Genomic DNA, 24,026 nt, shown 5'->3' on the forward strand with positions numbered 1-24,026 from the left:
TCACTTATAAGTACATTTTAGCCATATACTACAGGATAAGCATACTCTAATTCACAGACCCAAAGAAAATAAGTAACGCAGAGGACCCAAGGAAGGGAAAATAGAATGTTCAACTTTATGTACTCAGACTAAGTTATTTCATGTAGTGGACTTTCTCTGAATTTTGTCTAAATGATTCATCATGCTTTGATGACTTGATAATTGAGCACTCATATATAAATTAGAAATAATTAGGATAAATTTTATGTATGTTCTCTCACTGCAAGTAAATATTATGGACAGGTTTGAAATATTTGGTCTGAAATCTTTTCATTTTGTAGAACTTAAGTTATACTTCATCAGAATTGCCATCTTCTTAAACATATTAAAGATGATTTTTCACTCAAGTTGGTAGAAAAATTGTACTTGAAATTAGCATTTGTTTCTGCTATGCTTTTGTGAGTATTTTAAGAACCTCTATAATTGTCAGCAATATGCTTTTCTAAAACTCTAACACCTGGAATTCCTGAGTTGGAACCAGAAGATAAATTCAGGAAGGTAAGAAAGATCCTGACTATTGTTGTTTGCTAATTTGTTTTTATTTATATGCTTAGGTAGGTGAATGTAGCTATATTATAGTCTAACAATGTTGTTTTAAGTCTTGAGGAGACACATATTTAAACTATTATTACTGAATCTGAAAGAGGATTAAAATCATATTTCTAGGTCTGAGCCATTGATCCTAGGGAAGAAGCTGCAGGGAAACAAATGGCAAGTGATGCTGAGTAAAGATTGTTCCACATGGATGTTTGCAAGAAAGAATACCAGTCACATAAGGAAAAGAGGTGACCAGACAAGGCTGTCCACTTTCTCCATATCTCTTCAATGTAGCTCTTGAAGTTCTAGCAAGAGTAATAAGACATCAAAAGGAGATCAAGGGGATCCAAATGAGAAAGGAGGAAGTCAAATTATCCCTATTTGCAGATAATATGATAGTGTACATAAGTGACCCCCAAAATTCCACCAGAGATCTTCTATAGCTGATAAACACCTTCAGCAAATTGGCTGGATACAAAATTAACTCAAAAAAGTCATTAGCCTTCCTATATACAAATGACAATCATGCAGAGGAAGAAATTAGGAAAACTACACCCTTCATGATAGCCACGAACAATATAAAATATCTAGGAGTAACTCTAACCAAGCAAGTAAAGGACTTGTTTGAAAACAACTTTAAGTCTCTGAAGAAAGAGATTGAACATGATATCAGAAGATAGAGGGATCTCCCTTGTTCGTGGATCGGGAGAATTAACATAGTAAAAATGACCACCTTACCAAAAGCAATTTACAGATTCAATGCAATCCCTATCAAAATACATACAAAATATTTTAAAGACATGGAAAGATTAATTCTCAACCTCACATACAAAAACAAAAAATCTCAGAATAGCAAAACAATCCTATCCAATAAAAGATTTTCCAGAGGAATTTCCATACCTAATCTCAAGATGTACTATAGAGCAACAGTAACTAAAACAGCGTGGTACTGGCACAGCAATAGGCTGGTTGATCAATAGAATCTAATAGAAGACCCAGAAATAAATCTACACACGTATGGTCACTTGATTTTTGACAAAGAAGCCAAATCTCTTCAATGGAAAAATGATATCTTCTTCAACAAATGGTGCTGGTCTAACTGGATGTATACATGTAGAAAAATGCAATTGGACCCATATTTGTCACCATGCACACAACTCAAGTCCAAATGGATTAAAGACCTCAACATAAAACCAGAGACACTAAATCAGAAGAAAAAGTGGGGAAGAGCCTAGAAGACGTTTGCACAGGAGATAACTTCCTGAACAGAACACCAATAGCCCAGGCCTTAAGGTCAACAATTAATAAATGGGACCTCGTGAGCCTGGGAAACTTCTGTAAGGCAGAAAACACTGTCAAGAGAACAAAGCAACAGCCTACAGACTGGGAAAAGATCTTCACCAACCCTACATCTGACAAAGGTATAGTATCCAAAATATATAAGGAACTCAAGAAATTAAATACCACCAAACCAAATAACCCAATTAAGAAATGGGGCCCAGACCTAAATAGAGAATTCTCAACAGAGGAATGAATGGCTGAGAAACACTTAAAGAAATGCTCAACCTCCTTAGTCATCAGGGAAATGCAAATCAAAACAACTCTGAGATTCCATCTTCCATACATTAGAATGGCTAAGATCAAAAATCCAGTAATACTACATGCTGGCAAGGATGTAGAGAAAGAAGAACACTCCTTCATTGTTAGTGGGAATGCAAACTTGTACAGCCACTTTGGAAATCTATCTGGCACTTTCTCAGAACTCTGGGAATAGGGCTTCCTCAAGACCCAGCTATTCCACTCCTTGGAATATACCCAGAAAATGCTCCAGCATACAACAAGGACATATGCTCAGCTATGTTCATAGCAGCCTTATTCATAATAGCTAGAACCTAGACACTGCCTAAATGTCCTTCAGTTGATGAATGGATAAAGAAACTGTTGTACATTTATACTATGTAATATTACTCAGCTATTAAAAACAAGAAATTCCCAAAATTTGTGGACAAATGGATGAGACTAGAAATGATCATAATGAGTGAGTTATCCCAGAAGCAGAAAGACTCACATGGTATATATTCACTTATATTTCGACACTAGCCCAAGGGGCATGTCCCATGAAAGTTTTCACTTACCAACAAAGTGGGACAGAAGGGAAGACTTCCTATTGGGAATCTAGATGAGAGACACATGGGATAATGGGGAAATAGAAGGACCCAGAGGGTCCTAGAAACCTACAAGTAGAACATTATGATGGGCAGATCTGGGCAGAGAGCAGGGGTGAGGGAGTTGTTGGGGGAAAGTACCTCATGAGAGAATAGAAATCAGTTTTCTGGGGCTGCTCTAGGAGAAGGGAGGCCCCTTGGAATTTATGGAGGGTGATCCCAAATAAGATTCCTAACAGAGGGGGTTAAAGAGCCTTACGTGGACACCTCTTGAAACCAAGTGGGACTTCCTGTCAAGGAAGGGGGACACCAACCCACTCATAAAACCTTCAACTCAAAATGTGTCCTGCCTTACAAGAAGTGTATGGATTAAGACGGAACAGAGTTGAGGAAATGACAAACCAATGACTGGCTCAACTTGAGACCCTCCCCATGGGAGAGAGCCAACCCCTGACACTATTAATGATACTCTGCTATGTTTTCAGACAGTAGCTTATCATAGTTATCCTCTGAGAGAGGCTTAATCTAGCAGCTGATAGAAACAGATGCAGAGACCCACTACCAAACAATACGATGATCTTCCAGAGTTCTGTAGCAAAGTGGGAGAAAGAATAGAAGGAGCAAGAAGGGTAAGTACAGCACAGAAAGACCTACAGAATAGACTAACCTGGGCCCATGGGGGCTCACAGAGACTGAACCACCAACCAAAGAGCCCTGGACCTAACCCCCCCCCATACATACATATCAGATGTGCAGCTAGGATTATGTATGGGTTCCCTAACAATGAGAGTAGGGGCCATCTCTGACTCTGTTGCCTGCCACTGGATCCCTTCCTTCTACCTGTGATGTCTTTTAAGTGGGAGAGGACGTGCTTAGGCCTGCTGTGACTTGAGGTGCCTGATGGATTGATACCCCTTGGGGGTCTCCTCTTCTCTGAGAAAAGGGAGCCTGGAGAATGGGAAGGAGCATGGAGGAGGAGAAGGAGGAGGCTGGTTCAGGCTGAAAAGAGATTAACTAATAAATAAGAGGAAAAAAAGAGAAAAAGAGAGAGTCTAAAACCTAAAAGGTCTTTTCCAGCACCAATCCCATATGACTTGGTAGAATTGCATGCTACCATCCAACCTGAAATTAAATAACAAAGTGAATTATTATGAACGGACATCATCTTCAAGAATACTGATATGCTGGATACTGTCTCTGGAAGAACAGATAACAGAATGACATTGCCTGTTCTTCCAGTGCCAGTATCCCAGAATTTAGAGAATTATCTGGTGTAAAGTAGGTATATCAAAATATTTTGCAAATAAAAAAGGGGATGAGTGAACCATATCATTTTCGATTTAATTTTAAAATACATCTAATTTTTCTATTCAGTCATAATTATTACTTTGAAATATCGGATCCTTACCTATACTGATAATCATTTTCTCCTCCTTCCTATAGTCATTTTAATAAGAAAATCACATTAATTTAAACACAGTAAGAAATGGGATCAGGGTAAAGTAAGATAACAAATTTGCATCATGGTAATACAGAATGATCGTAAAAACAATTGATGGCCACTGGAAATACTAAATAAGCTTCAAGGTTATTTTGTTACATACCAACTCACTCATTTTCCTATTCAGTGATAGTTCAGCCCTCCAGGTAGGTTGATATTGAAAAACACTGGCATAAGTTGTTCAGTTTTTGGGAGGGAAGATAATGGAAAGTATTTGAGGCATTCTTTCTGTATCTCAAGCCCATGAAAGATGAACTCAACCACAAGCCTTTGTAGACTATACCTTCCATGAGTGAGTTAAAAGGAAGAGGTATGAAAAATATAATGGAAAGAGAAAGACTAGATTATGTAAGAACAATAAGTCTGTGCATCTTCTCTGGAATATATTAAAGGAAGAGTAGAGACAGAGAAATAAGGTGTTAAAGATACAAAGAAGCATGAGTTAATGACATTTCAAGAATTAACAGAAATAATTTTAAAAACCACAAATGATAACATGTTTCTTTTTAAAAATTTTTTTATTATTAATTTATTCTTGTTACATCTCAATGGTTATCCCATCCCTTGTAACCTCCCATTCTTCCCTCCCTCCCATTTCCCCCTTACTCCCCTCCCCTATGACTGTTCTTGAGGGGGACTTCCTCCCCCTGTATATGCTCCTAGGGTATCAAGTCTCTTCTTGGTAACCTGCTGTCCTTCCTCTGAGTGCCACCAGGTCTCCCCCTTCCAGGGGACATGTTCAAATATGAGGCACCAGATTATGTGTGAAAGTCATACCCCACTCTCCACTCAACTGTGGAGAATGTCCTGTCCATTAAGATGGTAAGGAGAACCTAGCACTGCCAGTTCACAAAACCAGTATAAATCCTAACTGCATTCTAAGTACTTATTCTTGTACCCATAGTGAAGTGTACCTCCCACCTCACATCGACACTGCTTCTTTTTGGATCAGATGGGAAAGCCATTATTGAAAGCCACAACTGTTTAAAATGCAGAGAACTGGCTGCAGGTTACCCAGTGTTAGCTGGGATAGTTACAACACAACTCCTAACCTAATGCTAACGGAACATAAGAAGGAATGGTGTAAATTTGTGAGAGCTAGATGTCCCAGAGGGGACCTCTGCAATGATATAAAGTTTTCTATATATTACAAGGAAATTGCACCCAAGAAATCTCAAACAACATGGCCACCGAGAGCGACCTAAAAATAATGACAGCACCCAATGGTATTCCAATGTGGAAGGAAGACTCTCACAGGACTATACCCTAGACTAAGAGCTACAGGTAGTTAATAATAGTTGAGAAAAGGAGAATTAGGCTTCTTCAGGGACAGGCCCTCTAAGTCAGTCCCAAGAAGTCAACCATGAACAGTGTGAGCTGCACTAAGTAAGCTCAGCAGATTTGTCAATCATTTAAAGGATAGGAAGACACATATCTGAGAAGCAGTGGCGGCAGCAAAGAAAGAACTGGAAGGAGAAGAAAGAGATGGAGAATGATATAAATACAATACTCATATATACAAATCTAAATATTAAAAGGTAGATTTAAAAGATTTATAAAAATAGAATAGAAAATAGACCATATAGATATCACAGGAATTATGTTTACCGAGAGAAAAAGACCTAAAACCATGCATTTCCACATTTAAGAGGATTGCTAAAGCTAGAAACTTTCTGTATACATGCATATAAATTATATAAATATATGTTATGCATAATGGTAAAAATTCTACTAAACCTTTAATCACAAAAGAATTTGTGGCAGTAATCAATGCTCCACTCAGATTCTACAATGAACTCTAAGAATTTATACATTTCACTAATATCTGTAGAATACTAAGTAGGTTTTCCTTAGAGAAAATGAAAAATCATCTATCTTATGAGCTGAGCTATGAAGAGAACTAATCAATTCTTAGATAGCATATAAAATAAATTACAGGTATATTCCATGCTTCATTTACAAGTATATTTATGAAATCCCAAATTTATCATTTTAAAATTATATGTCTATAAAGTAAAACATCACTTAATAGAAATATCAATGTAAAAAATAAAATTAAAAATTATGAAAGGAGATATGGAGAAAGCTCAGTTGTGAAAGTGCTAGCCATAAAATCAACAGGACCAGAATTTGGATACCTAAAGTTTAGAAAATTTGCATGGGCATAGTGGTTTGTCTTTAATTCTTTCTTGAGAAATTGAAGATGTTCGATTTAAAGCGGCCAATCAGAATAACTATATTTGGCAATGTCTGGGTTGATTGAGAAACACTGACTAAAAGCTTAAGGTTTAAAATAGATTAAGGAACATTCTTCAGTCAATTGTTGGCGACCAGATGCAGGCATACACATGTGAACACAGAACGTCACATAGCTATACATCAGTTACATGTGAACATGTATACACTCATCCATTCATACCATACAACAAAAGGCAAAATGCAAAGAAAGGACATAATGTGAACAGATTTCTAAAAATTCCAGCAAAGATTTTCTTTTTTTTAAGTTAGCAACATGTGTAATAAAATACAAGTAGTGGAATGTATGTCTCAATAACTTCATTTTTAAAATAAAGATTCTGTTCTCTGTTAAGTATCACATTACTCTATTACATTAGGCAGTGTGGGCTGAGCGTGGGATTCTTGAAGAAAGATATATAGTTATAAAAACTGCATAGAAAGGACTGAGGACCACCAGGTCTCAGAGGAAGGACAGCAGGTTACCAAGAAGAGACTTGATACCCTATGAGCATATACAGAGGGAGGTAATCTCCCTCAGGAACAGTCATAGGGGAGGAGAATAAGGGGAAATGGGAGGGAGGGAAGAATGGGAGGATACAAGGGATGGGATAACCATTGAGATGTAACGAGAATAAATTAATAAAAAAATTAAAAAAAAAAAGAAAAGAAAGGACTGAGGAAACTGTTCACTTACCAGGACAACTTGATGTGCAGGTGGAATTAAATACAAGCATGGGTTTTACTACAAATATTCAATAAGTATTGGATAAAACTTCACTGAGTCCATAAAACAAAGTGTCCTTTCTAATCATAGACAAATAGAAATCCTAAATTCTCACCTAAATCTGATTGTTCTAAGGCTTTGAAAGAAAGAGTGTTGCTTTTGTGTGTGGTAATAAGTTTTTGTAGCTGGTGTAGTATTACGGTTCCTAAATACAATTACACATCTTAATATGTTGACATTAAAAACAACTTTGGAAAGCTATTTACAACATTTAAACTGAAACACAGAGGCGATTTCTCTCTACTGTCTGTATGCAACCTAATTACTACCTCAATATACAAATGTTAAGGATACAATCTATACATTAAGGAAGTTAATGTAAGAAATAAAAAGAGACAGATGATTTTTTTTCCTCTAAGGAAAAAACTACAACTTAAAATGCCAGCAAAAATGTTCTGACCTTCAAATGGTAAGTGACAACTGGATGTCTAGGAATTAGGAAAACCAGGCAAACTCTAGCCTCAATATAGGCAGCCAAACTCCTCCGAGGAGCAGCAGTTTTCACAAGTGTTCAAAAGTCCACGTGATTTCAACTCCAGAGAAGTCTTTGACAAGAGCTTGAATAAGGCAAACAAGAGGAGATTAAATATTGTGCAGTGATGCAGCCATTAAGTAGCTGTTTTGCATGTAGACATGCCATATTGAAAGATATCTATCATAGCAGTGTAGGTATTAAGCAGTGTAGCATTCACGTTAGGTGTCTGTCGCTACAGGAAGCTTCTCATGGCATGTGATGCACATGTCAGCATGTACTGGAATGTCTGAAAGCAAAAATGAAGCTAAAGGCTTATGCTGTTAAAATAAAATGCAACATAAGAAACATCATAGAATAATTAATTTTAAAACAGTATTATTTAAGTGCATCAAAAATTAATGCACAAACACAAACTCTATGCCTGGTTGTAAGAATATATATTCCATCATTTTCACAATGTATGAAAATCAGTAGGAAAGAGTATGTACGTCTCAGTAGATACACATGTAGCCAGAGCTGACTGCCCCAACTATGAACACAAAAAAACAAGTCTTAAGAGAGAGTCTGGATAGCAGATGGTGAAACTGTAGGCAGGAGATATCACTGCATAAGGAAGTGCCTAGTACACAGTAGGCGCTCAATAAACATGACTTGCGGCCACAGATAATTTCTGCTTCCCAAAGATTCTGCATAGGATAATTTAACATCTTATAATGACTCTCCTCACTTTCGCTTCTGCTAAAATAGAAAGCCATAGAAACATGGCAAACATGATTTTTAGCAGCACTAAAGGATTGGTCTGACTGCCCATTTTCAGCATAAGATAATTGTTTTACCTATTGAAGTTTATATTATGCTGCAACTAATCATTATCCACAATTTTCTATTCATTCTAAAAGATGTCTTGGTCATTTCAAGTTCGTAAATTATTCCCAGTGTTCGTGCATCTTAATTGAAATATTTGTTTTTGCTTAAAACAGATTTTAAACATCAAATATGCTCTCCTCCACATATCTAAATCATATCTCTGTGTTTGCATGTTTCTGTGGATCCACATGTATAAGGGAGTCAACGCATGGGTACACATGTGAACATTAGAGAAGCACCCAGAGTGACAGACTTCAATACCTATCCACATTTGGTTTTGAGACAGCATATCTCATTGCTTTGGTACTCACAAAATGAGGAGGTTGCGGGACTTTAGGGATTTGTTCCTATGGCATGCTGGAACTGAGAATACACACCACTGTACTCTGAACTTTTATGTGGTTTCTGGAGATAAAACTCAGTTCCATAGTCCTAATGCAGCAAACATTTTATCAACTTTTCTATACCCAAGTCTTGAATTGATATTTTTCAAATTAGAAACCACTTCCATCTTTCATTCCCATCTCTTCATTTTATCCCTACAATTTCACAATACATGTCCTTCCAAATAAATATATTTTCATAATTTAAGGTGACTTGGTCTACACAAGACATGCTCTCAGTTGGAATAAACAAGGCTTTCATATAGAGAGGTTAGATTTCTTTTCCAAACTTATAGTAGGGTAAATACGGCTTTATCCACACAGGAAACAAAAATTTAAAGTCTTGTGATAGAATGGAACGTGATCACCTCTAAAACATTTCGATTTCTTTTCATTAGAAAGTCAAATTTAGTGTTTCCATGACTGTCTCAAGTTTGTACTGAGAAAATAGTATTTCAAAATTATATCTGTGGCTTGTTTGCCAACTAAAGGACTTTTCTTTAACCTATGGTTCCAAGATAGCAGAAACAAAGAGTAATCAAGAGTGGGATCAATGCTGTAGTGATGTTGTTAGAATAGAAATTTGGTATACATTTTTAAAGATTTATTTATTTATAATTATGTACATGATGATCTGCCTGCATGTACACCTATAAGAGGGCATCAGATCACATCATAGATGGCTGTGAGCCACCATGTGGTTGCTGGGAATTGAACTCATGACCTCTAAAGAGCAGTCAGTGCTTTTAACTGCTAAGCCATCTCTCCAGCCCCTGGTATAAAGTCTTTAAATTAAGTCATTTGCTAATATCCTCCTTTAACGCTGAGTAGGATTCAGTATGCACTTTTAACAGTAAAAACCAACAACAGATTATTTTCCATGTGCTTAGTGCTTGAGGAAACCTGTGCCAAAATTGGAGGATTTGAATTCACTTTAATTTGTGAAAAGGTCAGTGATATCAGTCAGCTGAATAATTTTTCACTATTAAGTCAGTTCCTGTTTCAGCAAGGATTAATTATCAACCCAATTGCCTTTTTACTGGTAGAGGTCATTTGCTTGATTCCTTTCATGTGTCTTAGGGGTGAAAAAAAAAGTGAAAAACAAAACTGTACTTAGCAAAACCAGTTCGTCCTATTCAAGTAAAATTAGAGGTAGTTATATAGTGCAAAGTATATTCCACTAATCTTTTATGGTCTTGTGCTTTGAGGCATGGATAACATTTTGGAGAGATTCCATTTGTAGTACGCATGTGGGGGTCGGAGGTCAGCTAGAGGAAGCCAATCCCTCTGACTACTATGAGGGTCCTGAGGATGGAGTTCAACCATGCATGACAACAAGTGTCTTTATCCTCTGACCCTGAAATTTGTTTGTAATATAATAATTGGAGTACTGAATATAATCTACAATATTAGAATTTTAGATTGCCTTAAGCTGTTATTAAGTTTTTATACATGACAAATTTTCAGATATTTTCTTATATGTAATATATATCATATGATGTGTGTATAAACATAGTTACATAAAATTGTGCTTAGGTGTATGTGTGTTTAGAAACATGTATTCAATTATGCATAGACATACATATATATATGTGACATATGTGTGTGTGTTTCAGCGAGTGTTTGTACATGTACAAAGCTATTGTTCAAAATTCTCATTTCTGCCACAATTCTATAGTATAGGGACAATAGGGTGACCAGAAAACCAGTAAGAGTTACCCATTGTGTATCTGTCCTCTGGTCTCCTGAAGTAATGAGAATTTCCTGAAGCATTCAGTTATTTGATAAGTCTAGAATTCTGTATTTTTTTTAATCTCCCTAAAAATCAAAGGATTCTCACAGATGTTGACATTAAACATACTGATGGAAATTATGATCATGTCAGAAAAATATATAACTCCTCTGGGCTCTGTAAGAAGCTGACAGCATTTCCATAAAATATTAACTACTCACAATAAAATCCTTTCACCAGGACTGGGAGATGAGTAGAAAGAAGCTCAAAGCCCTCCACAAAGAATTCTGATTAACTGGTGCATTGAACTCTCTTGTTCTGGTTGTTTGCAGGCGTCATGTGGGCACATTAAAATGCATGGAAATCAGAGGCACACAGTAATTTGGCAAATGTTTGAAGGATGTGAAGTCCTCCTCCTGGAGGAATATATTAATCTCCAACCTGTGCTATCACATTTGACAGACTCAGAGAAGGTGAGGAAGTGTCTGTTTCACTGATTTCTGGTGAAGTCGACCTCGGTCACAGGGCTGCCTTGAAATATACAGTAAAACCACTCTGTAAACTGTGATCATGCATCTTTCATAAACTCTGTTCCACATTATCATACATACTGAAATAAAATGTATCCAGGAAACTTTATACCAGGAGTTATTTTATAGTTATTCATTTAAAATTTTAGGTAACTATGTTGCCCAGTGATGGCACATACCTATAACACCAGCACTTGGGAGGCAGAGGAAGGCGAATCCTTTGTGAGTCTAGGGCCAGCCTGGCCTACAGAGTGAATTCCAGGACAGCCTGGACTCTACAGAGAAACTCTGTCTTAAGAAACAAACAAACTCCACTCTGGTGCCCTATATTTGACCACCACGTCCCCTGGATGGGGAGGCCTGGTGGCACTCAGAGGAAGGATAGCAGGCTACCAAGAAGAGACTTGATACTCTATGAGCATATACAGGGGGAGGTAATCCCCCTCAGGAACAGTCATAGGGGAGGGGAATAAGGAAAATGGGAGGGAGGGAGGAATGGGAGGATACAAGGGATGGGATAACAATTGAGATGTAATATGAATAAATTAATAAAATATATTAAAAAAGAAACAAACAAACAAACAAGCAAGCAAAAGAAAAATAGGTAACTATGTGAAAATTGACAGGTTTGATAAAATGAAAATATAGCTTGAAATAAAAAACAGACAGATTTCATAGAAGTGTCCTTGCCAAGTTCAAGAAGTGAAGCCACCAGGCAGGCTTCAGAGGACCTTACTTTAATATCATGAAGTACAACAAACTGGGTTTAGACTAGTCAGGAATTTCTCTTTTTGCCTTGAAATTATATCCCCAAAGAGTGACAATAGTGAATTGATATTAGCTAAGAACTCCACTATACTGTCAGGGTCAGCAATGATGTCACAGATAGACACGGCCCATGGGAACACCTCCTGCTCTGTAAAATGGAATTAGAAATATACTCCATTTTACTAAAAACCTTTTTCTTAAGACAATAGCAATTGCATCTTGGCTCCTAAATTATTTATTTGGCCTCTAAGTGGACTATTATCACCCTCAAGACTGAGAAATTAGTTATTTATATGAACAAAGTGCAGGGTGCTCTCAAAATTCCAACTTTAACTTCTTTACCTAAATTTGTTTTTTTGTTTTTTTTTTTTTAACAAATAGGAGCTAGGCAGATGTTCGCTGAATAAGCACTTAATGCCCGGAACTCAAGTAAAAGATGTGCAGCTGTGGTAGCTGCCTGGGATTCAAGCATTCACTCTGGAGACAGCAAAGTGGGGGTGCCTGAGAGTAGCTGGCTTGCTGAAGTAGTTAACTGGTCAGGTCTGGGTTCCACAAGTGACCCTCGTGCTCTAAGTCACAAAGGGATGAGAAAGATACCTGATCTCAACTTCAGGTGTAAGCTCACATGTTCATACACAATCACACACACCTGCATATAAATGTGCACCTTCATGCAGTTGAACACACGTATCCACACACCCATGTGTCATTTGCACACACACACACACACACACACACACACACACACACACACACACACACACACCCCAGACATCAATTAATTAGGGGTCTCTAATTGCCTCTGAGAGCAAAGTTTCTTGCTGCAACCATGACTACCTGAGCTCAATCCTCAGGACTCACAACAGAAGGAAACCACTGACTGCTAAATGCTGTTCTCTGATTTCCACACGTTCACTGTGCATTGCCTTAAAAAAAAAAAAAAGAATGACGGGAAAAAGTTATTCTAGTATATTTTTGAAAAAGAAACAAAATTAGAGGAGGAAAACAATAACGAATGCAGCAAGACTGTTCAGAACATCTCAGTATGTAAGTGTTTAATGTACATTGGATGATTTACCACTTTAATTCAAATTTTGCTAGTACAGAGATGTTTTATTATGAAATGTATAAATAAAATTAATAGAAACAAAAAGTAAATAACAGTAACTGACTTCTCCCTGTGGAAACAACACATAGTAGAGATGCATATCTGTAGTTATTACATCTATATTAGTGTGCCCAATGATTGCTAACTATCCATCAAATTTGATGGATATTCTAGAACCCCCGGACTCCACGGAACTTTAAAGAATATGCTCTTTGAACTTAACCTTCATGACCACTTACCAGGTTCAAAACTAACAGAAGTTCATGTGGCTCAGCTTACTGAGAGACTTCTTCATTAGTCAATACTTCAGTTCAATCGTGACCTCACAGTTGAGGCTCACGTTTTGTCAAGTTGAAGAGGCGGATGATCTGCATATTATTAAGTTCTCTACAGAGTTTTATTTTTAGCTATTAGCTAAAATTTTTAAGTGAATATACATGTTTCAAAGCTTCAGTGTTTTTATACGGCTGAAAAGAAGACAAACCATCAACAAAATATCAATAAAAACATATGTATCTAATGGAAATAGGAATGCAAGGAGCAGGGCTGGAGGAAAGGGGAGATATAGGGGCAACTGCGAGAAAAGGGAGGGGAGACTCACTTGGAATATAATATAGGAGAGAAGAATAAAAGAAAGGATGTCACTGAGATTTTTGAGCTTGGGTTATATTCAGTCAAATGAACTGATAAAGCAATGAAAAGTCTGGATAAAGGAGTCATGGAAAGCATCTTACATCACAATGATGGAATAAAACTGTAGTCACAGCATTTGGGGGATATATAGGCTGTATCATTAGAAGTTCAAGGCTAGCCTGAATTTCATGAGTGCCTGTTTCAACTGACCAAACTCAGCGAAATTCATCAGTAAATATAAAATGCAGGTTAACAGTAAATGTAAGAAGAAGAGATCATTGTTAAACAAATACGAAGTGTACTCTCTTGAGAAAATAGTCTAGATGTATGTTTGCTCTCCTGTGTGTTATGTGTAATTGAATGTGTGTAAATGCATATGTGTGAATGCGTGCATCAGTATGTGTGTGTATGTGTGTGTGTGTTTAGTGTCATGTTCAGTGTCACTGGAGATAGAAGTACATCATTATAATTCTCTAGTACATGGAGCACTACATGTTTGCAAGGTAAAGACAGCTACTCTAATTATCCTAATTAAAAGACCTTCAGGTTATTTATAGGACAGTGCAAGGAAATGAAATTTATTGTCCTATAAAGTATAAGACAAGCCATTAAACATAGCAATTAAGAATGAGCACAAAAGAAATGCAATTAAGTTATATTCAAGTAAACCCATTTATGAGCTAATTTCCAAATATCAATCATGAGTGATATTCATAATACAGACATCAAATAAGCTCTTATGTTTTTCAAAAGCATTGACTAGTTCATGCTAGCTCACAAAGGCAAAATGTTAAATGAGAACATCGCCACAATCGTGGCTGGTAATCTCTAATCATCTAATGCACAGAGCTCAATTTTGTACAACAAAAGCTAAGACAAAAGAAAAAAGAAAAAGAGCAATTGCCATTCACCAGAAAAGGGTATTTCACCATCTCTTGAAAACTGCAATGATTTCTCCTTAATTAACAACTAATTAAGCAATATTTGAACATTTTGTTAACACTACACATGACTAACTCATAAGCAATCAAGGCAGTAGATGAAAATTAAAAGCAGAACATCCCAGTTTTGAGCATCTCCATCCTCGTGACAGATTTGCTAAGTTCAGTTTGTTGGAAGCTAAGCTAGCCCACTGCCCATCATTTTGCGATGCTGGTTCAGTATTGTTGTAATTCTAGTCTTTGTTTGGTTGTGTTTGGTTGTTTGTTCTGTACTCTACCTTCCAACACAGTATGTAGGAAATTAAAAAGTTTCAACGGGGAAAACATAAAAGTAAGTCACAAAGCATATTGAAATATGAAATATAAAATATATACATTATATAGGCCTTAGGTTCTGCTACTCTACATAAGAGCATTTAGGACTTATCATTTATCATGTATTTTGATGTGTATATTATTTATAACACATCTCCAGTTCTTTTTATTGGTAGACATAGAAAAAATAAAATGCAATGGGATTCCTAATCCCAGGAGAGATATTATAGCAATTTGGGGCATGCATAAATTCTTAACACTTGAATCAATGTAGTATCTAAAATAGGTTTGGATAAATATGCTCCAGAAGAAAAAGTGTAAACTTTTGATGTTCTTCTTCCAAAGACAACAATGGGGTGAATATGCCAGTAGCAATGCGGAGTGCAACAAATCCCCCTGTGAAGAGCTCACACAAACGCAGGCTGACTCCAAAAGTTGAAACAGCCACACACGCTTCCAAAGATGGCTCAAACAGAGCAAGTCAAAAGGGTTTGTATTTTGAAAGAACAGGTGTTAAACAAAATTGGCTTCTATTGCAGGTGAATCCTCTGTTGGGCACCACAGATTCATTCTGGAAATGAACCTGAGACAGGTGACCTGCTTGGTTTCCATATGAAAAGGAAGAACAATTAAATGAGAATTGCCATTCTATACTGGGATTCCAGCAGCAGCCAGGGGTGGTGCAAGGAGCAACTGGACTTCAACCACAACGTTCGCACATGCTATCTGCCAAACTGCTGGGTGTTTAGGGTGATTTTTGAGTAGTGACTATTTTTTAATCTTATTTGTTTTAATTTATCATATAACTATAACTAGTCACATGTAGAAAATCATCTCACTAGAGTCAAGCAATTTAGACATCAGTCGTCTAGATTTTTTTCTACTCATTCCTGTATCCTACATACTGTATCACATTTGAATTTGAAAGACCTCTGAAAGACTAGTTTATTAAAATACTTGCAGCTTCATTTTTATTTATACATAGCATGATTCTGAAAATACATAGGTTTTTTCTGATGGCATTTATTCACATTGTGTTAACAAAAAAAAAAATCACAACTCTTACTTCAAAGGGGATAATAAATAGTTTATCCTGCAGCGGAGTATGAGTGATCATGACCCGAGAACACAGCTTGGATTACTCAAGCTCCATGTTCCAATGCTATAAAACCCCATAAGGGTTTATAGCAATAAACTCAAGTAAATAATAAAACAAGAGCTTCCACAAATACATTTATACAAACATTGTACATGGCTTACATCAAATAATGAAAATACCTGATGTACATTTTGAATGCTATCTGATAACTTGATAGCCATTTACTGGGTGGAAAGTAAGGAGTCTGTTCACAGATTCCAAATAATTTACTCAATAGACACATAGACTGTAAGTCACACATACAAGTGGGCAGTAACTGGCTGCAAAGGCTGAGGACTGCCCAGGGTGATTTGCCTCTGGACTTGTAGCAATCCGGTCTCTCCATATTGCTGACCGCTAATCACACAAACATCCTGTGGCAGGAACCCCTATTCACAAGTGCAGGGAATATGGTAGAAACAGGACCTCGTTGCTTACAAAGTGTTTTTATTTGAAACTATCAATGAGAAAAAGGTACAAGAAACAGAATCTCAGTTTGAAGCACAACTCCAAAGTAAGTATAGTGTAAAGAATAAGTGAGTGTCCCTTTAATTGCTTGACAATTACAGCTGTAGTTTTCTTAATGTTACTTAGGATTCTAGCAATAGTTAGGAAAAAATCTGCTTAAAATAGGGCAAGCTTGGATGCAGGCAGAGTTGACAGCCAAACTCTGCCAAGACAGGGTAAGCAAGTCCTCAGTAGTTTCTGTCTCACAAATATATCTGTCAGACATATTGACCAGAAGGATGAAGATGATGCTTCAGCATTATAGAGAGTTTTGAGTGACTATTCAGGTGGCACACTATCTCTGTCATCTTATTTAGAAAGCTACTAACCTTCTCTCCAGGCATACTCAGGTAATCAAGTTTATGCCTTCTCAAGTCTCTGATGGGGTTGAAGACCAGATAGTTTAGTTTTACAATTAAGCTTAGTTGTTCTGAGGTTAAGATATTTTTAGGTCTAGATAGATGTTTTAAGTTGATAATGATAAGATGTGATGGAGATTGATTTACATTCAGAATTTTAGATGCACCAAGATAGGAAAAATGTTTTCTTCAAGGCTTTCAAATACGAGTAGCCAAAACACTAAGAATGTAACATTTATATAATTCCTGATTGTGTCATGATTTTTCTTTCTGTAGGTAGTTCATTGTATATATGTGTAATAATATGAATATATATGTAAAAATAAAATATTAATAAATATTTTTAAATCCATGTGACCAATGCAAAGAAAGTGATAAAAAGTAAACCAAGAGCTTCAATTTTTTCTAACTATTGGTAGACTACTGAGTATTTTAACATGAGACAGATTCATATGAGGCATCTTCGAAGAGAAGCATAAGCCACATTCCTTATACAAATACCCTTGTCATGACAGACATATCTGAAGGTTTGGTGGTATACCCTAATTATAACTTAATAGTTTCAAGATTAAATTATTAGGTAGCATAAATGAGAGATACTTATTCTCACTGTTCCTATACGCTAGTAAGTGAGGTCTAAGAATACATTTTAAAAATTCATCCATATAAATTCTATGTGTACAAATATGACTCTAAATAAATAGTGACCAAATTAAAACCTACATGTAAGACAAAAATACATATTTAAAATGATAACATTAGGAATCCTCCATTAATAATGTTCTGAAAAGAGAAAAAAACTTATAACATATAATAAAAGCAGTTCCAACAAACTGTATGCTACCACAAAAAGGAAGACACATCCAGACATCCTGGTTGAAGCCTCTGTATAAATACCAAGACAGTTCTTCTAAGTGCTTTCCCTTTTCTTCCAAAAGAGAACTTGTTTAAACAATGTTAAATCACATATGAAGAATGTCTTCAAGTGATAAATGTTTTTCATTTTATGCATTCTCTCTGACTTGCATTTAGTATGTTTATAAATATATACCAAGCTTCTTAGATATTGGCAAAAGAAAATGATAACCAATCCAAAATATATTTCCTTTAGACTGAATATACAAATGACTGTACAGAAGTTTCTTTTAAGAACTATACTCAGTTAGTCTAGTCTAAGAGTTTCAAGGGAACCATTTCATCCATACCTGATGCTATAATTTACTCCAACTATCCCCAATACCTGGGATGTCCAGTTTTCTTCATGGTATGTGCTCTTAGACATGGACACATATTCTACTCATGAATAGATCACTTCCAAGCTGCCATTTTCCAAAATTAAACAGAAAGGGTTTTTTTTAAAGCACCTTTTCCATAGAAACTCATTATCGTAACATCCTCCTAATCCCTGTGTCTATTATGTATGGTGTGTTTATGCATATCATGTATATCCTGCAGGAAAGTGAGTGTGTTGGTGCCTGCACTCATGCATGTAAACAAAGAAGCTAAAGCTATTGCTATGTTCTATTTTCCCCCAGTGTCTCTCAGTGAAGGAGAAGCTTGCTGTTCTGGTTAATCAGCTCTTAACATCCACCTGTTGAGGCAAATACTAATGCCAGTGCTACAGTCACAAGGGGCCCAGCTGTTCACATGGAGCCTGGGGACTTGAAGTGAAGCCCTCATGTTTGGAAATGTGGTGTTCCTGCCCACCAAGCTGTGTCCACCAGGCCCCAGACACTATTTTTGTTACTATTAACTATGGTATACAGCTTTCTTAATTTGTATATTTTGCCTGAAAGCCTAGGATGTTCCCTCCCCCCAAAAAGGAAAAAGATGATGCAAATCAGAGAAGAGAATGTATCTTACTATGAAATCTTCTTTCACAATAACTTCTAAATCAAACATAGGTGCTTTATAAACTCATGTTACAACTCAGTGACCTAAAGAGAGCTTTTATAAAACACAAAATTTTATTAAAATAAAAACTTGGGCTATTGTGTAAACTTCGTGTGTGTGTGTGTGTGTGTGTGTGTGTGTGTGTGTAGGCCATGCAGGTCCCAGCAATTAGATTCAGGTGTTCGTACTTGAGAGTGACCACCATTCCCTATGGCGCTCCTCTGTTGGCCTTTAATCTCTATTTCTTTTACTCAGTGTCTAAACTTGCTTTGAAAGCTGTGGTAGGAGAGCTGGAGTACAGCAGTTTCCATTTGAATTTATGCTCATTGTGTGGGCTTGACTATAATTTCCTCAATTAGAAAATGGGGAAATTAGTTTCCCACAATTCTAGATTATTTGTAAGACTATCATGGAAGCAATATTTAAATCCTTCCCACAGGGCCCATTATGTAACAGTCATTTAACAGAGGTATTTTTCTACCCCATACTGCTTTTTACTGCGGTAGCTGTTGTCTGATCACTTGTAATGTCGATGTCGTAAAGTCACCCTCATCACTTTTCTCTGCCTGCAGCCAGTTATCCCTCTCTCTGTCTATCCTTACTGCAGGATCTGAGGCTTCAATTTCAACACAGGAATATTGGCATAGACACCAGCTCCATTTCCTCTCCCCATCTTTGCTTCTCTTTTTAGAGAAATGCAGATATTGCGTCAACCCTGTGCTTTAAAAAAAAAAAAAAAAGTGAAGGCACAGCACAATCGCAGCACTGTGCTGTTTCTAGTGAGTGGAGTTCAAATCCAGGTCTGAGGCTTCACAATATAACCCTTTCCCTGGCCTCATGATTGTCTATTGCTGGTCACTTTTGTCCCCTTTCCCAGAATTCCCTTCACCAGCACTACCTGTCCTTTGTAATACTACATTAAGTGTCACAAATCCTTTTCTTTTCATTTGGTACTTTGTGGTTTTACATTTTAAACTAATATTTTTGTGTTGAGACCCTCTGTCCTGTAACTGAGAACTTAATTACTATTATTATTTATACCTCAGGAGCCGACTATCTTCAAAAAAAGAAAAAAGTAAAGAAAAAATATTAGTTAAACTTAGGGCCATGACATCATTTTGGTGTCTGATCATGAAACATGATTAACATATGCACCTAACATTCTAGCTTTAGCTGGGCCTTCTTTGTTCACAATATATTAAACACAGTCTTAAAAATGCATCATATTTTAACCATCAGGTTTGTGTACTCAAATCTTAATTATCGTTATTGAGCAGGCTTCCTCAATTGCCAATTACTCTTTTTCAGGTAGAGTTGAGGGGTTTTGTTTGTTTTAATCCACATTATAATTTATTTGGTATTTGCCTGTGAGCTTTCAAAGCTAATAGCAATTTTTAGTGATCCATCGATTTCATCTCACACTGCAAACACCTTCAGATTGCAAACTATGCTCTATTTGCTTTTTCAGTGATTACTGTTGGTCCACATACAGGAAATTCCACACAGTGTGTTGAATGGCTGCATTCACACTGATAATAACAGATACGTAAAGGCAGACACAGAAGCAGAAATTGAGTCACATGAAAATAGAGAAACAGACATAGAAGGTCACAATAAATATAAAGTACATCTTTTTGAGATATATAGTGATCAGGATGTGAACTGCTATTTTGAATTTAGGTTTTTGACTTAGGATGAATACAAGGGATTAAAGAAACATCTATGGTAAATATATACTGATGTTTATGCTTAGTGAGTTATGGACACATATGAACAGCAAGAACTACAGTGTGTGCTCAGCCCACTGCTACCAACAAGTTCACCCTAGGATCTGAAATAAACACCATTGTAAGAAATCTGATGTTCTTAATGATCCAACTACAAGATATGGGGAACTCAGGACCAGGATGACAAATTGTCCTGTGGTGGAGACATGGACTGACAGGGCAACAAGGGATAGTTCAAGAGAAATGCCCTTGAATAATTCCCAGTAGGGCTGTTGCTCATGCAATATTATCCTTTCTCTTTCTAAGATCAGTTTAATATATTTTTTCTGCAATTTAATGTTTTTATTACTTTCTGTTTTTCACATTCTTCCTCAACCCTATGTTTACTAAAGACAAATTAAGATCCTTCTGAAAAGATGAGTAGTTCCTGCTGCCCTGAGACTTCTGCTCTATGAAAAAGTCCCCCCTGTTGTCTATCAACTTGTATCTTAATACATATTTTATTTTACTCAAATGAATTCTTTAGAGTGGCAATAAAGTCACATTAAGGAATCTCCTTCTGATCAAGAAAATATAATTTCTGGCCTGAGTGGAGACTTAACATCCATCTTGGGCAGGTTTTTCTCCTGACCAACTTAGAGAACAGGGACCACCACAAAAATGTGGGTGGGCCTTTTTTAAGTCTTGCCGAAGTAAAACATTTATTTCTTTAATGAGATACTTTACCTCTCTGTCCCAGAATTTCCACCTCTTATCAAAGTCTCCACTGGCCAGGCACCTATGAGTTCTGGTTGGGTCTCCTCACATTTCTGAGCTTTGAGTTCTCACTTCAGAAAGGTACAACTTCTCTTGTCTCTGTCTCTTTCTTTCAATGCTGCCCAGGAGCTAAAAATGCATTTTCCAATGCTTTGTGCTTCCTTCCTTTCTCTAAAGTCTCACTCCCTGCCATCCTCTGTCATATAGTGGACTTTCACACCATAGCTCACACAACATGGGTGTTTTCTTGCTTTCCTCCATTTTCCTCCTTCAGGTAGCTGGGGAGATTATATTTTGCCTAGTAATTATTTATTTTCATTCGTTGAGAGCTAGTACACATTGTCCTTTACCTTTGCAGCCTTCTGAATGCTGTGCCTCCTGGCTGGAAGGCCCTCCCTAGCTGCTATCCATGTCTTGACAAGTACTCTAACCCTGTCATGATGTTGTGCATCCTGACCAGAGTTAACCCCACTTGTCGCTTCTCCCTGCTGTCCTCCGCCTCCTTATCCAGTCTCTGTTTCCTCTTCAAAAAAGAGCAGGCATCCAGGGAAGGTAGTCAAACACAACAAAAGAAGACACAAGAAGACAAGGCTCATAGGGTATCAAGTCTCTTCTTGGTAAACTGCTGTCCTTTCTCTGAGTGCCACCAGGCCTCCCCATCCAGGGGACGTGGTCAAATATGGGACACCAGAGTTCATGTGAAAGTCAGTCCCCACTCTCCACTCAACTGTGAAGAATTTCCTGTCCATTGGGTAGATCTGGGTAGGGGTTCAATGTTTACTGCATGTATTGTCCTTGGCTGGTGCCATAGTTTGAAAGGCTCCCCTCAGTCACAGTCATAGGGGAAGGGAGTAAGGGGAAAATGAGAGGGAGGGAGGAATGGGAGGATACAAGGGATGGGATAAGAAGTGAGATGTAATATGAATAAATTAATAAAATATATTTTAAAAAAAGAAGACAAGGCAAAAGCCCTCCTATGGAAGCTGCACAAGGCAACCCCAACCCAATAGATGAAAAATGGCCAGAAAAACAGTCAAAAGACTCAGAGATACATCCGCTCCCAATAGTAAGAGTCCCACAGAAACCGCAAGTTAACAGCCATAACATACACAGAGAACCTGGTACAGAACCGTCCTTGCCCTTTGATCTCCTGCTTAACTTCCCCTCCAGCTATATTTGATGGAAATCTCAATTGCAAGTTCCGGCCCACCTCTCAGGAGTGAGAAAACTGCACAATTTCAAATAAACAAAGGAACCTTGTGAAAACGTTCAACTCTCCCCGAAAGTCAGCTGCTTCTCAGCAGTGTTTCCCATGTGATACGTGCATGATTTGCATTCAACACATACAAGTTCATATGTGATCCTAAGATATCGATGAAATGCATCCTGGCTGAAACACTTAAAGTTGTTAAATTATTTAATTCAGGGTTTTTTTTTCAAGACAGGGTTTCTCTGTGTAGCCTTAGCTGCCCTAGACTCAACTTTGTAGACCATGCTGGCCTTGAACTCACAGAGATCCACCAGGCTCCGCTTCCTGAGTGCTGGGATTAAAGGTATGCACCACCATGCCCGGCAAATTTTTTCATTAAATCTTTTTTATTTTTTACATATACATTTATATTATTACACATATATACAATAAACTACCTACTGCATAAGTACCATGACATAATCAGGAATTATGTAAACATTATATTCTTACGGTTTTGGCTACTTTGACTACCTTGAAGAAAACATCTTTCCTATCTTGATGCATGTAAAATTCTGAATGTAAATTAATGTCTATCATATCTCATCATTATCAAACTAAAACAAATATCTAGACCTAAACACATCTTAACCCCTAAACACCTAAGCTTAATTATAAAACTAAGCTACCCTGGTCTTCAACCCCATCAGAGACTTGAGAAGGAATAAAATTGATTACCTGAGCACGGTGGGAGAGCAGGTTAGTAGCTTTCAAATGAGAAGATGAAAGAGACAGTTTGCTATCTGAGTAGTCACCCAAAACTCTCTATAATATTGAAGCATCATCTTCAGCTTCCTGGGCCAATATATCTGTCAGACCTATTTGTAAGGCAGGAACTATTGAGGATTTACTTATCCTGTCTTGGTAGAGTTTGACTGTGGACTCGGCCTGCATCCAAGCTTGCCCTTTTTTAGGCAGGCTCAGGGAAGTCTCACTTTTCCTTTATCTTTCATTCTTAGGTTTGGAGATATGGGGTTAAAAAGAAAGAACCAGCATAATTCTTAAGTTTCTACATTGTCCGAATTTGATCTTTAAGAGGGCAGGAAAGCATTTTACCTTCTCTCTTCCTTCATCTCAGACTTCAGGCCCTTTTCCAGGTGATGACTTTAATATTTTCATCATGCTGCATAATTCATGTTCTTGTTTACTTTCTGTTGTTGTAATAAAACAGTGACCAAAAACAACTCGTGGGAGGAGACACCTTATTTGATTATAGGCTATAGTCTATCCTGGCTATAAGCCAACACAAGAACCTGAAGTGGAAAACCAAGGCAGAGGACACAGGACAACACTGCTTACTGGCTTGTTCCCCATGATTTACATGGCTTGCTTTTTAAAAATTCTTTTTTAGTGAAAAAAAAAAACATTTGAAATTTAGTTA

At 37.1% G+C, this 24,026-nt stretch overlaps 1 protein-coding gene and 1 pseudogene across 2 annotated transcripts in view; one reads left to right on the forward strand and one right to left on the reverse strand.

The window, feature by feature from the left end:
• The window catches only part of LRP1B (LDL receptor related protein 1B), a 1,938,012-nt gene that overhangs the window by 1,616,604 nt on the left and 297,382 nt on the right, over positions 1 to 24,026 (reverse strand). The gene's annotated exons all lie outside the window — the stretch shown is intronic.
• LOC311606464 (cytohesin-2-like) overlaps positions 14,548 to 24,026 on the forward strand; it is a 54,131-nt pseudogene continuing 44,652 nt past the window's right edge. Inside the window, exons 1-2 of the transcript in view lie at positions 14,548 to 14,581; positions 15,362 to 15,505. The product of the transcript in view is annotated as a cytohesin-2-like (transcript). The remainder of the gene's footprint in view (positions 14,582 to 15,361; positions 15,506 to 24,026) is intronic.

The sequence above is a fragment of the Acomys minous genome, assembly GCF_964271855.1.
Source record: "Acomys minous genome assembly, chromosome: 10".
In the NCBI taxonomy this organism is placed as follows: Eukaryota; Metazoa; Chordata; class Mammalia; order Rodentia; family Muridae; genus Acomys; species Acomys minous.